The 17,548-nt window shown below is 25.5% G+C and overlaps 1 pseudogene; it reads left to right on the top strand.

Moving 5' to 3' along the window:
* Positions 1-721: 721 nt before the first annotated feature.
* On the top strand, positions 722-6,278 carry LOC114123023 (uncharacterized; annotated as a pseudogene).
* Positions 6,279-17,548: the final 11,270 nt, after the last annotated feature.

The following is a 17,548-nucleotide window of genomic DNA, read 5'->3' as shown; positions in this document are numbered from 1 at the left end:
AGAATTTCTTGAGTTTAGTAACAAACCTATTATATCTAATTGTTCTATTGAGTATAAGAAACCTCATAATAATGGGCCAATATTGGGCAATATTACTTCACAATTCCAAATTGTCATTATCAATAATATTAAAATTAAAACTAACTCAATTACAGATTGTTTTATTGGCTTTTCAAAAGAAGGGAAATTACATATTTATAAAGTCTTAAATATTTGTTGTAATCATAAAACAGGTATACATTTTTTTGTTGCCAAGTTATTCAAATACATTGAACCCTTATATGACAAACCGATAAATAGTGTAAAACTAGGAGTAGCATATGTTTCAAATTTGTCAGACAATATTGTACCTATTACTATAGATCACTTGTTTCAAAAATATATAGTATTCAATTTTCACAATAATAAACAAATTGCTTTACCAATCCTACATTCATTGGGTAATTAATATGTTTATTAAAACATGTGTATATAAATAATTATTTGTACAGTAAATTATTGAATAAGGCTTTCAAAATATATAATTATAATAATATTCATTTACCTAGTTAATAAATGTAACTAAAAAAAAAAAAAAAAACAGTTTTATTTATGTATTTAGGTATTTTAATATCTTTGTTTTATTTATGTATAAATTTAGTTATATTAAAAATTTGTATTGTATTTTAGGATACCTAATTTGTGTAGCACCTAGTGTGTGCATGTTTTATTTTTTTTCAATATGCCATACTCCATCATTCATTTTTTTGATGACAACACGGTTGAAACGGTCCCAGGACATTGGGTGGAAAAAAACACGGGACTTGTGCTTGGCCTAAAAAATATAAAACAGCTTCAAGGCTAATAGAAAAAAAATGTATGCCTAATGAAATTGAATTTACTTATTTAAAAAGCAGAGAACTATACAAAGGCATTGGTAAATATAATTTAATATCCTATTAATTGTTCATGTTAGATCAATATTAAATAGGTATGTACCTACTATTTTTGTACATTTGTATAAATTAGTGTGAATATGCTTGTATTAAATTCATTATTTAAAGATAAAACTATTGTTATTGTAGATTCATTAGTTGAAGCTAAAAATAAAACTAAGAAAGCTATGATCATGTCTGATTTATCATCGACCGAAGAAACTGTTAGTACTACTAGAAAAAAAGAAATTGTGCATTCGCCTACTTCATCTACCAATTCCTGTCCAATGTTTTTAGGTAAAAAATTAGCAAATGCAATATATTGTACCTTATTTTAAAATACCTACCATTGATTTAAATTTATTTAACTTTGTGTATCATAACTAAACAATTATAATGAATAAAATGTAATGACATAGGTATCAGTTAATACTTTAACATGATCATTTGATTTTAATTTAGATTCTGATAATGAAGATTTTCCATATTATAATAAATCTAAGTTAAGTACATCTGATATGATTAAATCTGAACATTCAAATGATTGTTCTTCGTCGCCAACAGTCTTAAATGTACCTGTAGCTGTTATTAATGGTAACGTGATATTATATTTTACTATTGTTTTGCCATTTTTGAAAAATAGCAATTATTTATAAATGTACTTTTATAATTATTAATATTATTTTTATTTATTTTATCAAAAATAGGTATAGATACTGAAAATATATTGATGTATAATAAGGAACCTAACTGTTCACCACCTGTAGTTACTGCACGTCTATCAGATAAAACCATCAAATTGAACAATAGAAAAAAGCAAAATGGTTGGTCTCCATTAAAGTTGGATAATATAACTAACAATTCTGAAGGTATATTATTATTTTAATGAACTATTAGTATTATACTATTCAACTATTGTTATATTATAATTATTGATATTATTTTTAACTATTGTATTGATAGGTATAGATTCTGAAAATATATTGATGTATAACAAGGAACCCTCGAAGGAACCTAACTGTTCACCACCTGTAGCCACTAAACGTCTATCAGATAAAACCATCAAGTTAAACAAAAGAAAAAAGCAAAATGGTTGGTCTCCATTAAAGTTGGACAATCTAACTAATAATTCTGAAGGTATATTACTGTTTTAGTGAATGATTAAAATTTAACATCAATAATATAATTGATATTGAATGTATTATTGCATTATCTGTATGCATGTTCATATTCATTTATTTAATTTACCATACCCATCTAATAAATTAAGGTTATAAATCTATAAACTCGCTGGGAACGTTAAATAAAAGTGATGGGGTCACAATATTAATTAAAGAATCCCTAAATATTCTTCAAATTGAAAAAAATGTTATATTAAATTGTAATTCAATACATCTTAAAATCAAATCTAATGAATTATTATTTTCTTTAATCTGTATATATAGATCGCCAAATGATAATCTTGAAAATTTTATCAATAATCTTGACCTTTTCTTATCTCAGAATAAAAATAACTATCTAAATATTTTATGTGGCGATATTAATATTGATATAATGAAAATTTCAAATATTAGCAATGATTACTTAAACATATTGGCTAAACATGAATACATATCATGTATAAATAATTTTACCAGAATCACTGAGTCCTCAAATACTTGCATTGATCATATATTTGTTAAAAATGTAGAATCAAATAAAATTAGTTCAAACATATTACGATGTGATATAACTGATCATTATGCTACAACACTAATGTTATCTGGCGAAATGTTTAAAGTCCAAAATAATTGTCAAAATGTAAAATATATAAAAAAAATAAATATCGAACTTTTAAATAAATTTATTATTTTAGAAAATTGGTGTTCCACTATGTCTTTTGATGATGTTGATTCTATGCTCGAGGTTTTTAATTCTAAAATAAATAAATTTATTTATCATTCAACTATTTCTGTAAATAAATTTAAATCGAAAAAAATTTCAAAGCTAAAAGAATGGATTACAACCGGTATAATAACTTCTATAAGAAATAGAGAAAAATTGTTTGCGAAATTGAAATTGAGGCCTTTTGATACACGCTTTAAACAATTCTATAATAAATATAGAAATATATTAAATGTATTAATAAGAAAAGCTAAACAATTATTTTATCAAGGTAAATTATTAAGAGCTCAATCTGATGTTAAACAGGTATGGAATATTATTAATGAGGTAATAGGTAAATCAACTAAAAACAAAACATGTGATATTAATAAAATAACAATGGAAAACGGTTGTAATACTGAATCAAAAACAGAAATCTGTAATACATTAAATGAATATTTTATCAATGTTGGGAATAATTTAGAAATAGAACACATAAATCATGTACCTAATGACCATGCAATTATAAATGATAGTTTGTTTTTTAAACCAATAAATAGTGATGAAATAATGTTACACTTAAATAAAATAAAAGACTATAATTCTTTTTATGAAAATAATTTGTCTAATTACATACTAAAAAAAACATCTAAAACCATTTCATTACCATTGTCAATTATTTTCAACAAATCTCTATCAACAGGTAAATATCCATCAAATTTTAAAAAATGTATTGTAATTCCCTTATTTAAGGCAGGTAACAAACTAGAGTGTGGCAATTATAGGCCGATATCCATATCTCTAACATTATCAAAAATTTTTGAAAAATGTATAAAAAACAGATAACTTGATTTTTTAAATAAAAAATGTTTCTTTTCCAAATGTCAATTTGGCTTCATGCCTGGATTATCTACTATAGATGCACTTTTTAAGGTAGACAACTTTGTTAGGAATAATATTGATAATAATAATAAGGTAATGGGTATATTTTTAGATGTACAGAAAGCTTTTGATAGTGTGAATCATAAGCTATTGATGTTTAAATTAGAAAACGCAGGTATTCGTGGTTTACCTAATAATTTAATTAAATCCTTCTTAGGTGATAGAACTCAAAGAGTTAAACTAAATGATAAATATAGTGATATTCTAGATGTATCTTGTGGTGTACCACAAGGCACAGTCCTAGGTCCCTTATTATTTATAATTTTTATAAATGATCTACTTAAAATCAATACTAATTTAAATACCGAAATTCTAAGCTATGCTGATGATACTGCGATTTTATTATCTGAACAAACAACAGATAGTTTGTATTATGAAGCAAATAGAATCCAAAATAATATTTATACCTGGTTTTGCAAAAATAAATTAAAACTAAACTTGTTGAAGTCCAAATACATTTTGTTTAATCCACAAAAGTGTAATACTTTGAATACTAACAAATTAATAGTCCATTCACTAAAATGTGTCTCAGCTTTTAGCAATACATGTAAGTCACAATGTGTTATTCTTGAAAATGTTAAGGAGGTAAAATACCTTGGCCTAATTCTAGATTGTAGATTTAAATGGGATAGTCATATCAATTACTTAAACAATATTTTACGTAAGTTCTTTTTCATTTTTAAAGAAGTCAAATATATTTTTAATAACTCATATAAAAGAATTATTTATTTATCCTTGGTACAATCAGTTTTTACTTATGGTATATCAATATGGGGAGGAACTTACAACAATCATCTATCTAGATTATTAACAACTATAAACTGCATTGTTAAATATCTTCTAAATCTTTCATTTCAAACAAGTACTACATTAATTTATAAAGAACTAAAAGTTATGGATTTTAGGCATATTTTTAATTTTAATACACTTGTTTTACTTTATAAAAATAAACATTTAATTATTTCTTTTGATCATGATCATTATACAAGATATAAACATAATATTAACATATGCCTACCTAATTATAATAAAGTTTTTGGTCAAAAGAGTGTTTTGTATAACGGTCTAAAACTGTGTCAAATCTTAAATATCAACATTAGCCATTTTAATAATTTGAAGTCATTCAAAAAGTATGTTAAAAATCTTGATCCGTCTATTATATAATAATTTGTTAACTTCAATACTATGTTTTTAAATATAATATATTTTGTTTTTTATACTCTTATCTTTACTCTGGTTATAATATTGTATATATATACTTTGGTACTTATTAATAACAACTATTACTAATTTATTATTTATGTATTAATTTTAAGTTAATATAATATAAGAACCGCTCCCCCAACACAAGCTTTGCTTTTAGGGGGTGCTGCAAATAATTATTTTACTTACTTATATAATGTGTCACTTGTTGTTGTTTTGCAAAATAAATATTATTATTATTATTATTATTATTATTAAATTAAGATTTAATTACCTATTAAAAATCAAAATTAAAAAATATTAGGTATATTGTATTTGTTAAATTTTCTTGATATAATATATATATATACATATATATTATATCATATTTCTCATATCTACATAATATTAACATATTATTAAATTTATTTTTGTATAAAATGCCACCTTTTATTTTATTTAAAACATTTATTTGATTGAAAACTGAATTTAAATAATTATATATTATATTAGGTATTATAATTATATTTTTAGATTTTCAAAAGCAGGTATTACGTATGCTTACATTCATAACAAACGAGGTAAGGTATTTGGAATCTGGACAAGCAGAGATACTCAAGAAAATTGAAAATGCAGCTGATAACTACAGCAATTCTGAAACGTTAACCGAAAGTCTGTTCAATGACTTAACAGATTGCCCATTACCTATTGATAACATCATAGATCTCAATACACTTGAGGATAAGATCTCTGGGGACAAATGTTTTCGAAACAAATTGGTAATTAAGTATTTATTAATGATAATGTTTTAAATAATTTTAAATTAAATTAAATGCTTATTGATTAGGTAAATGAATTATCTTGTACCGGAGGAAAAAATTTAAAATTGATGGTCAAAAGAATCATGAATAAATTATTTACTGATGAACTTATGTCTCAATATTCATTTACCGGAAAAAAGGGGAAAAACAAATTCAATAATTTATTTTTATGCGCTGTTATTTTTGGTAAGTTGTGTATACACATATTTATTGAATGATAATTATATTTATGTTGATTATATTCTCATAAATATCAAATATGATGGCTATTTGTTAATTATTAACAAACAATAATATTCAAAAAATAATTACTATATGAATTAATATTGAAAAATTATTACATAAAAACTAATTATTTTTATGAAACACCTGGTCTTAGATTATAGATTTATTAAAATTAGATGAAATAAGATATTATGTTGTATAAATAAAGTATTATTTTTCAGATTGTATTAAAAAAAGTAACAAATTATGCAAAAATGCATCAGTAGATGAAATAGAAGAGAGAATAAAATACAACTTGACACAAGCACCGTTCAACAAAAAAAATAAATAATAGTAAGTATATAGAATTTAGTTTTTACAACTATAACTCTACCGTCGCTATGATACTATTATAATACTGATATATTTAAAATATACAAATATTATAAATTAATGATCAATAATAACAAATTAAAGACGGAATTTGTTGATCACATAGGAGCTGTAAAAAAATTGTTGTTTTGTTGACTTACTTGAAATGATTATACTTTTCTTAAAAATAATACATTGTATTATGTATAGAATCTAGTCTTTGCTGTTAGAATGTTATAAACTTTAATTTTATGGTAATTTGTTTTCAGATCATCAATCAATAATGTCATCAAGCAATAATATCAAGCATTTTTTTTTTATATAATTTGGTTCATCTTTAAAAAAATTTCAAATTTATGTATTTTTATATTAATAAATGTTTTTTTTTTTTAATAAAAAGTTAATAAAGAGTATGTTTTACATTTCAAAAATTATATATTCTTTTAACTTATTCCTGACTATATTATGCGTATTATGTATATATTTAAACTGTTTTGTATAAGTATATAATATGTACCCAATAAAAATACTGTATATGTATTTATGTGTGAAATACTGTATTGTAAGTATAATAATTCAGCTCTAAAAGTATTGATAAAGTGTTTTTTATAGACAATGTTAGTATTAAAGTTAACTATTACTGAATCCTTGAATTATCAAATTATCAAACTTGTATCCAATTAAAATACATTTCTTAGTTTCCTACTTCATGATTATATATTTTATATACATCATACATATGAAATATTTTTAATCCTTTTAAAAAACAAAGTATTTATAAATTTAAATTTAAAGTAAACGTAAAAACAATATTTATTAAATTTTGGTATTCAAATATTTAAGAAGTTTTGAACAAATTTTTAATAAATATTCAACAAATATTTTAATATTCAAATAAAATATTTATAAATTTAAAACTAAATAATTATTTAATATTAATTTACCAATATTTATTTAATTTTGACTTATATATATTTAATACATTTTTAATTTTTGTTTTTTATAAAATAAATGTTTCTGGTTCAACAATTATTTATATGACTTACAATATATATTTTAATTTATTTACTAAATGAAAAACGTATAATTATTAAATATTGTCCTTATAATTGGAATATTTAATGAATATTTCAAAAACATATATTTGCTGTGTGGGAGTACAGGGTGGGTGCGCGATTAGTCTAAAAAACCGGTAAATTGCTGACATACCTATTTAATTTATCATGTTATAATCCTAATATCTTGATAAAAAATACAAAAACATACAAATAAAGTGGTCACTCAACTGTTTGAGTGGTGTAGTGATTTGAAAAAGAGGCTTACTTAATTAATTGGGGGAGATTGTATATTTCTAAATTTATTATTTATTAAATAACCATAACTTATATTACCTCTCTGATTCCAGTGTCGACTTGTTTGTTGAAATCGTGGCTTTCGTCTGAGATATAGAATTAGGTGACCGATTTATATTTTAAAGTAAAAAATCTTTTTCTTTGAATCACTATACTTGTTAATTGTATTTAATTTTTTTGATACACATTAATATATATATATTTAATTATTATTACAAACATTTATAACTATTTAACTATATCTTCCTGTCCAGACGATCTGCGTAGTCTTTTAAACTCGCCTTTGGCCGTCTGTACAAGAAGACAATAATAACGCGAATGCCCGCCTGAACGGCAAACTGGAATTCTTATAATATGATATCTTAATGTGTGTGTGTATGTGTGTGTGCTTAATCTTAATTGCTAATAATTATTATAATTATTTTCTTAAATACTTAACATTTAAAATATATGATAGCTTAAACGCACATCATTACAGTGGTAAAAAAAATGTAAATTGTAAATTGTTTTTTGTAAATTTACGGTAAATTTACTTTACCGGTAAAATTTTACATGGTAAATTTACGAGACTCACATCACTACGTTTTTATAACATAGGAGTTGCCTATCTATTATATTATACTTATCTATGGCTCAGTCTGCCACTGTGTATAAACGACTGGGCTGCGGATCAAACTCGACTAGTCTCGATTGTTATATAAATAACGTATAAATAATATATACGCTCCACGCTCATACTCTACGTTCCTGTATTCTGCTAACTTAAGCAAATTAATCGAATGCAATATAAACAACGAATCAGTAACCTGAGTACATCGTTACAATATATTTTTATGAGAAGTGTGACAAAAATATGATAGGTATGTGAACATGTGGCTCGTGCACTTCCACCAAAAGTTCGTACCTATAAACAGTCTAAACACGCCACCTGCACTATCTGCCTACTTAAAAAAAAAAGTGTCTAGTACCTCTTTTAATTTACGCACAAGTTCATATTGATTTGTGGCTCCTTGGAAAAAAGTATAACTTATATTTTGTTTAAATTTTTTCTTTATTCCTCTAACCATGAAGACAAGAACGTGGTCACCAAAATGTTGATTCCTGTGGGTTCCAGAATCAACAAAACCTTCAATGATATCGACTGACGAATTATAATTAAGACCACTGCTTAAACACATCTCATCGAATAAAATTAAGCAATATCTAAGAAATGTTTAATATATCAACACATAGTAGACAATTATCTTAAGAGTAAATAATAAACATAATAAAAGTACCTTTCAGTAGGTTTCAGTTTCTTTACATTTTCTTTGAGTACATCCATGATCAACGAACAGATACCAGGGCGAATTGTCACAGTGGATAGTAATGAATTTAGTGTCCTATTACTAGGTAGAGTAAAAAGTGTAGAGAGCATTCTATAACACTTATTACTTTTTTTGTATAGTGATGGACTGAGCATTTTCTCATCCATACTAAATCTGTGACCTCTGCCTGAATTTGTAGACGCATAAACATTGAAGCCGTGGCACTTATTTTGTGTGAATATTTGTTGATCAAAAATTCATCAGTAAATCTTTCAGCTGACTTTAGCCTGTTTTTAAACAACTGATTTTTGATTCCATCACGACGAGATTGTTTAAAAAGTTTTTTAGTGATATGATAAAACTTTTGGCATCTAGGAGTAAGTTGACTACAGTTTTTCACGCCAATTTTATTTAATAGTCCTGCATAAACAAAAACGTACCTTAAAATTGGTATTCTCAATGAAATTAATTAATTTATTATACTTATTATTGCATCACAATTATTATGGTATTTATTCAAGCATAAAATGTGATGCTGTGACAATTATTTAGCAATTATTAATATTAACCAAACTGTTTTTTTGTAGCAGTACTCTTTTGTGCATAGTCTCTTTTATTTGCAGCAGCATTAGTTTGAGAGGAAGTCCCAACACTAGCATTATACATGTCGTCTATATAAGGCAAAACGCAATCATAAGTTTTACTTATAGCAAAGCAAATTAAGACTTAATTAATAAGAAAATCAATTTATTTTTTATACTATAATATGATTATTATTTTAATAAGCATACCAACAAGTTCAGCTAATTGAACACTGGAATCCAAAATATTTATACCAGAAATATCACCACAATCATTCATTTCGGGTTTTGAGACATCGCAACCAGTTACTAAAATAATAAATCATTAGGATTTCAACAGTGTACCATTAAATTATAAACATACCATTATCATAGTGCACATTGTTTAAAATTGAAAATTCTGAAAATTGTTCCTCTGCAGACAGTTCGTCATTTGTAGTTAGTAAATTTATACCAGATATGTCACAATCACCAACTTATATAATAATTAAAAATGGACATGGTATTGATGGATTAAAAAATTAGTAATAAACAAAAAATACCATCATCATTATTGAATTCCTCAATTATAGTTGACATAATACTAGGTTTTGGTTTTAACTGTTCATCAATACAACTAGGTGAAACTATCATCGCTACAAAACAAAATTAAAACGGTATTGAAATTGTTATTAATTTATGTACCTAATATATACCCGATGGCAAATTCAATGTCGGTTTAGCTTTGGCATTTAATTTTATTGTGCCAGGACTGGAGCAATCACTAGCCAAATGAGCAGCACAAACAAATTTATTTTTGTAAACCATTAGTGGGTCACAAATCACAATTGACTATGCCTAAAATGTCTAACCATTCTAAAAGTCTATCCATTTATAATGTCGGGTTTGGAAACCGATGAACAATCACACCTTTAAAAAAAAAAATAATAATATAAAAAATATTGGTGGTTGCAATATTTAATAGTAAGTGTTTGAAAAGTTACTGTTTTTTGGTAATTAAATTACATTACTAATTCCTTATAAAAATTGTATCTAAATTATTCTTAAGTTTTTTTTTTTTTTTTTTTATTTAGTCGAGTTACATTTCTTCTGAATTAAAAAAATTACTCAATTACAATTAAAGTTAGTTTTTTCAAAAATATTACTGGGGCTAACCTTGTGTTCAATACGACTATACATAAACTAAATATTAAATAGTGACAATCAACAATATGAAATTATCAATTTTAAACAAAAGTGCATATTCAAAATTACAGTCAATGATTTTGGATCGCATTTTAGTGCATGTATTAAACCAAATAAAGTAACGAGTAATTAAGTAATAATTAGGTACTACAAAAAAGTAACTTAAATCACATATAAATTTCTTACAATAAAATGTAATTAAATTACCATCAATTTACTTAAAAAGTAATTTCGTTATACTAACTTGTAACTTAAGCCAAGTTACTCCCCAACACTGTTTATAGTATTAAATATTAATATAGGTAGTATATACATATTGCAATCCAATTAGCCTTTAAGATTTAATATTATAGGTAAATCCCGAGATAAATTCGCTCCAATATTAAAGATAACATCACAAATCAATTGTGTAAAAAAATTAAATATAACTATGGAATTAATTATTAATTATCAGTAAATCATACTTTTAACTTTCACGTATCTTAGGTACCTATTACTTATCTTTTTTTCTTATTATATAAACGAAAATGAAATACCCATTTTCTCAAATAATATTTATTGTAAAATGTATAAAAATGGTAAATAATGTTTAACTATCCTAGGTATATCTTGGGTATATCAAAATCAAACATTACTATTGCTGATGTAGAATGTGACCAGATGGAAAAATGTTATATTTTTATTATAATATTGACTAATTAGTTAGGTATATTTTACGCTATTGACATAATAAGCGTTACTTACCTTTTGATTTACAACCATTTACGACACACTTCGATAGATTTTTGGGTGACATTTGAAAATAAGTAGTACCTAAGTCTTTAATTATAATCACGATTAAAGATATTAGGTAATACACAACTACTGTATTAGGTAAAATACACAACACAGGTCACAGATGTCAAATAGTAGCATATAACTTTTAAGACATAAGTCGTAAAATAATTGACATTTGACAAACGACAATTTTATTATGAAATAAGAATTAACATTTAACGAACATAACGATCAGGCAGGTAGTCAGCTGAAAAGTGACATAAGCAGTCAGGCGCCGGAATGCCGAACTACGACGACGTACAGCGCTAACGGTGGTTGTACGATAGAACTATACATGGTATAAAACGCTCCTATAGAGTTGCACTAACCCTGGACTGAGCCGACTGGTGAGTGGGCGATCGTCACCTGGGCTGTTGGCATTTTGGACCTTACAGATGCTCATGGGCTGCAATTTATTTATCAGTATACCTACCCACACAGCATTTAGAAAATGATAATATTTTGTGAATATTTTGAAGTGCTTGAATAATGAATATTTGACTAATAATATTGTAAAAATATTTTCTTCTCATGCTAACTAATAATTGTACTAAATGATTGTATAAAAATATTTATTAAATATTTTTATAAGGTTTCCATGAAAATGTTTTTTGAACAATAGTCATACAACTTTTCATAAATATTATTTCAAAGATATTTTATCAATAATGTGAAAATATATTTTTAAAATATATTGCACTAGTTGCTAAAAAATATTTTCTAGACAATTATTATAAAACTTTTAATAAATATTTTTTACAAATATTTTATAAATACTTTGAAAAGTTTGAAAATTATTATAGTCTAATAGCATATAAATATAATTATAATATATGTAATTATTATAAATATTAAATAAACATAATATTATAATATAGAATTAATAATTAATATAAAATATTATTATGGACTATATAATATGAATAATAATAAGAAGGCCGCTACACCAACATTTGTTTTATCTCCCACTTTATATTTTTCATTCTTGGAAATTGGAATTTGGAATGACGTTGTTATTATTGTTTTTGTTGGCGACCTTGCAGATGATTATAATAAGATATATTATCGAAGAGTCTCGCTAGAGACTCCTTTCTGTGCATAAGTTACACCGATAAGAAACATCACACCGATACAACCGATAGCGAGATTATTATACATATACATATATATATTATACATTATTACTATATACATTAAGCTTCGTATCGGCGCTCGGACCTCTCACTCGCACGCGTTGGTTGAATTCGGAGTGCGAGAGAGACAGAGCTAAAAACTGTAGTTTTGTGAGTCTTTTTCTCCGTCGTACGGCGATAATAATAATATACATTGCAACTGGAGCCCGGATCAGGAACGCATTAAATTTGTTATAATTGGTATCGCTTATTATTGTCTACATTTACTGTTAAAAATCTATTTTTAGTCGGGAAATTTCAATAGTGATGTCAGAGATTATACTATCAATTATTATTTTATTATATTATAAAAATATACACGTAAATTATTGTCATTTCTGTCAATATAATTATTATGATTCCACTTTCACATTAACAACCTAATCAGTAACCGTCAACGACTTATTACGACGCTATTTATTATATGTTAAAACACTAAACTCGTAAACGTAAATGTGCTCAACGCAAATACAAGTGACAAACTGACAACGATACTATAGCATTGGTTAAATATTTAAATATATAGTATATTTAATGAATGATACTAGTGATACCACCCGCTCGTATTTTAAATAATATTGTTTGTGAATAACTGCAGTAAACGGTCAAACGTAAATATATTTGAGTCACTTGGACTTGTCCCAACGTAGTGTTATATTTTCTTTTTCTGCATCGTGTTATTTACATTTTAATTTTGAATGTGTAATATAGTATCTCACACGGGCACCTCTGCAATATTCCCTACTCAATATCTATTATACGTGCTCAACATAATACTACCGAATGTAAGTATAATTTGGCGTACCTATTTCTAATAAATATTATAATATTTATTTTTTCAATACCTACAGTATTTATTTGATTATATTGTTATATTAATATGTATAATATTTCAATATCTGTTTCAGAGGAACCTGCAGTTTAATTGTGTTACACATATTATTATAATAATTATTATAGTAAGTTTATTTTATTATATATTATTACCCACCTATTATTATAATTTATAATTCGTTATTACTTATTACTATTATTATAGGTATATATTATATTTCCCAATTAATATATAGAAATAATTTTATTATGTGTATTAGTGAATTCCAGTGTTAATTCATTATAAAAATTATTTTAAAAATAAGATTTACCGTCGTATTCAATAGGTAACTAAATAATCTTTCGTAATTGCAATGTGCCTATGATTAGATGCATTTTATATTAATATGCCTTAGAAATAAAATTAAAGTGATTATGCTTTTAATATCACATAATATTATATTTTATTTTGTAACTATTATGTTATTAAAGAAATTCAGATAGATATATAGTAAATTTTAAATTATGACAAGTAAAAGAACTAAACGCCGAAGAGTGAGGGAGGAACTAGAATTTTTATATGATGAAGACAATAATGAATCTCTTGATTTATCAACAAATAATATTGAATCTCATATTTTAACATCTGTTGTCAATACAAATGATAATGTAGAACACATTACTACTAAAATTGTTAAAAAAAATTATTTAAATATAGGAAATAGTTCTCCAGAGGTATGCATTTATTTTACAATTTATTATTGTATTACATTACTTATGGGTAAATTTTTTTTTTTTAAGTTTATTCAACATGATACTTCTATATTGGAAATTATGAATGATGAAGCTGGAGCATTTATTTCATTGGATCATAAAATAAAAAATAATCTAGCTGCACGGGCTTTGCAATATAATATTGCTCATAATGCGTTAAATGGACTATTATTAATTTTAAAAGAAATTCCTGGTTTGGAAAAACTTCCTAAAGATTCTCGATCTGTACTTAAAACAAGACAAGTAAACGAAACAAATAACATAACAGTTTTGGAACCTGGCTTATATTTTCACTTGGTCTAGCTTCTGCCATTAAAAGATTTTTTTTAGTAAATCCAACTACCAATGTAGATGTGGTAAAAATTGTGATTGGGATTGATGGATTGCCCATCTCTAAAAGCAGCAATAGTGCATTTTGGCCAATATTAGGGTATATTCGGCCTCATAATAATTCAGTTTTTCCAATTGGTATTTATTGGGGAAATGAAAAACCCTATGATTCTAATAAATACCTAGAAGAGTTTGTTTTTGAGGCAAAATATTTGTTAAGGAATGGTATAAATATTGATGATACAAATATTAAAGTTATAATAGATGGATTCTCAATGGACGCTCCAGCTAAGTCTTTTATTTTAAGAATTAAAGGACATACTGGGTTTGATTCATGCACTAGATGTATTGAAGAAGGTGAATATATACAAAATCGTACCTGTTTTCCATTTACTTCTAGTTGTTTAGTTAAAAAAAACACATGATGACTATATTACAAAAAAGTATGAGGAACATCATGTAGGAGATACTGTATCAATTTTATCAGAATTGCCAGACATAGACCTTGTTTCTGCTATTGGCCTAGATTATATGCATCTAACTTGTTTGGGTATATAAATTTTATTTATTAATTGCAACGATTAGTCATAGATACATTAGATATTTAAAATAGTATATTTTTCAAGGCACCTCAGTATTCTTTTCTACTTTACTTAAATTATTTTATATTTATACTTAATATTATATATATATTTTAAATATCTACATAGCCGTAACTAGACCTTAAAGTTTGGGGGGCTTCAGCCCTAACATATTTAATATAAATAACAAATGTGAGCCCCCCACACCCCCCTTACTCGTTCCTAAAAAAACATTCATTATTAAATTATAATATTATTTTATTATTCTAAATTTTGTAATGTGTATGGCATGTATAAAACAAATAATAAAAAAGTGGTATTGAGATAGGTAAACATTAAAATAGATAAATTTTATTAAGTATTATTTTAGATACAAAATAATTCTTAAAACATAAGTGAATTTTAAAGATAACTATTTCAGTTTAAGCCTCCGCTCAGTATTGGCAAATTTATTTTTAAAATATCTTCTTTGTTTAGATTTAGAACGTTTGACAAATCTCTCTCAATTGCTATAATAGATAACTTTGTAAAACTATTGGGTAGTATGGTTGACCTTATGTATTTGTTAATTCAACGCATTGCTGAGAACGTTCTTTCACAAGATGCAGAACTTGTTGGAATTGAAAGCGCTAAATGTAGCATTTTGTATAAATTTGGGAAAATAGATTTGTCCACGATACCTAAGTCCTAAGTATCGTATTCTACTATTCTAAGTAGTATTTATGTAGTTAAAAAACTACTCGACATGATATGTATTACGTCTTACACTTATAATTATTAAAAAAAAAAAGCGATATTTAAAATTGAAGTTGAAAAATGTAGTTACCGTTGGTGGGACTAGGAATTTTGACAGGGGGGGCTAAAATTTGTTTTGGGGGGACTAAGCCCGCTCAAGTCTCCCCCTAGTTACGCCTATGAATATCTATGTTTCAAAATCACAGATTATAAGCTGATCCACTTCTTATATTATTATAATTATTATTATTAAACAGCTTGTATAGTATATTATAATAAAAATGTTTTTACATTGAGTTTAGGCGTAATGAAGAAATTAATTACTTTATGGATATATAAAGGAACACTGAATGTCCGTTTGCCAAGTTTGGTAATTAAACAGTTATCAGAATTTTTACTAGTATTACGCTCAAATATACCTTGCGAGTTTGCCCGAAAACCTAGATCATTGAGTGAATTGTCAAGGTTTAAAGCTACTGAGTTTAGGCAGTTATTGATTTACACTGGACAAGTTGTGTTCAAGCCATTTTTAAGTGAAGATTGTTTCAATCATTTTATGGCTCTAAATATTGCTATGGTTATTTTATTAAGTACAAATATGAATGAATATATAGATTATGCCAGAAATCTCTTAGAATATTTTGTTAAAAACTTTGAAACAATTTATGGCAAACATTTAATTTCCCACAATGTACACGGTCTACTTCATATTGTTGATGATTATGAAAATTTTGGTCCTTTGGATAATATAAGTGCTTTCCCATTCGAGAATTTTATGAAAAATATAAAAAAAAAGTTAAGAAAACACGAGTTACCTCTTCAACAGCTTATAAAACGATTCCATGAAGAATTTAATCAGGCTAAAGAGTATAAAATAGGTCAGAAAAATACTTGTTCAAAACAACCTTATTTTAAAAAAGAGCATACAAATGGGCCACTTTTAACAAATTTGATTGGACCTCAATACAGTACAGTACATTTAAAAGATATGATTATCAAAACAACAAAGGCTGCTGACTGTTATGTCTTAACTATTACCAATGATGTTGTTAAAGTAATAAATGTTGCACACGTAAAAGACATCAACGTTGCAGTTTTGATTGGGAAAACGTTTTTATCAAAAAAACCATATTATGAACAGCCAATCAATTCAGAAATTTTTAATATATATGAAGTAGACAATTTATCAGAACATATGTGTATTATTCATTTTGAAGAACTTAAAAAAAAAATTATGCTAGTGGATACATTAGATAAAAAAAAGATAGCTATACCTATTATACATACAAATCTTTGTGATGTATAACCTTGATGATAATTATTATAATTCTTTTCTTCTGTAGATTATGTGGTCAATTGTTTGTTTTATTGAAGAAAATACAGTTGAATGTGTCCCAAATTTTTGGTACAAAAATAGCCTATGTGCTTGGCCAAATAGTTCAAATAAAATCAATTCTCGATTACTTGTTGAACGTCGCACTTCTCCGAATCAAATTGATTTTAACTTCTTTTCAGCAAGATTATTAGCTACTGATATAAGTAATTAAACATTTACATTGTATTAATATAGAAAATAATTAAATAATCCAATTTTATTAATTTTA

Source organism: Aphis gossypii, unplaced genomic scaffold (genome assembly GCF_020184175.1).
Source record: "Aphis gossypii isolate Hap1 unplaced genomic scaffold, ASM2018417v2 Contig00434, whole genome shotgun sequence".
Taxonomy (NCBI): Eukaryota; Metazoa; Arthropoda; class Insecta; order Hemiptera; family Aphididae; genus Aphis; species Aphis gossypii.
The sequence above is the reverse complement of the archived record's forward strand: the minus strand, read 5'-3'. Positions and strand labels throughout refer to the sequence as shown.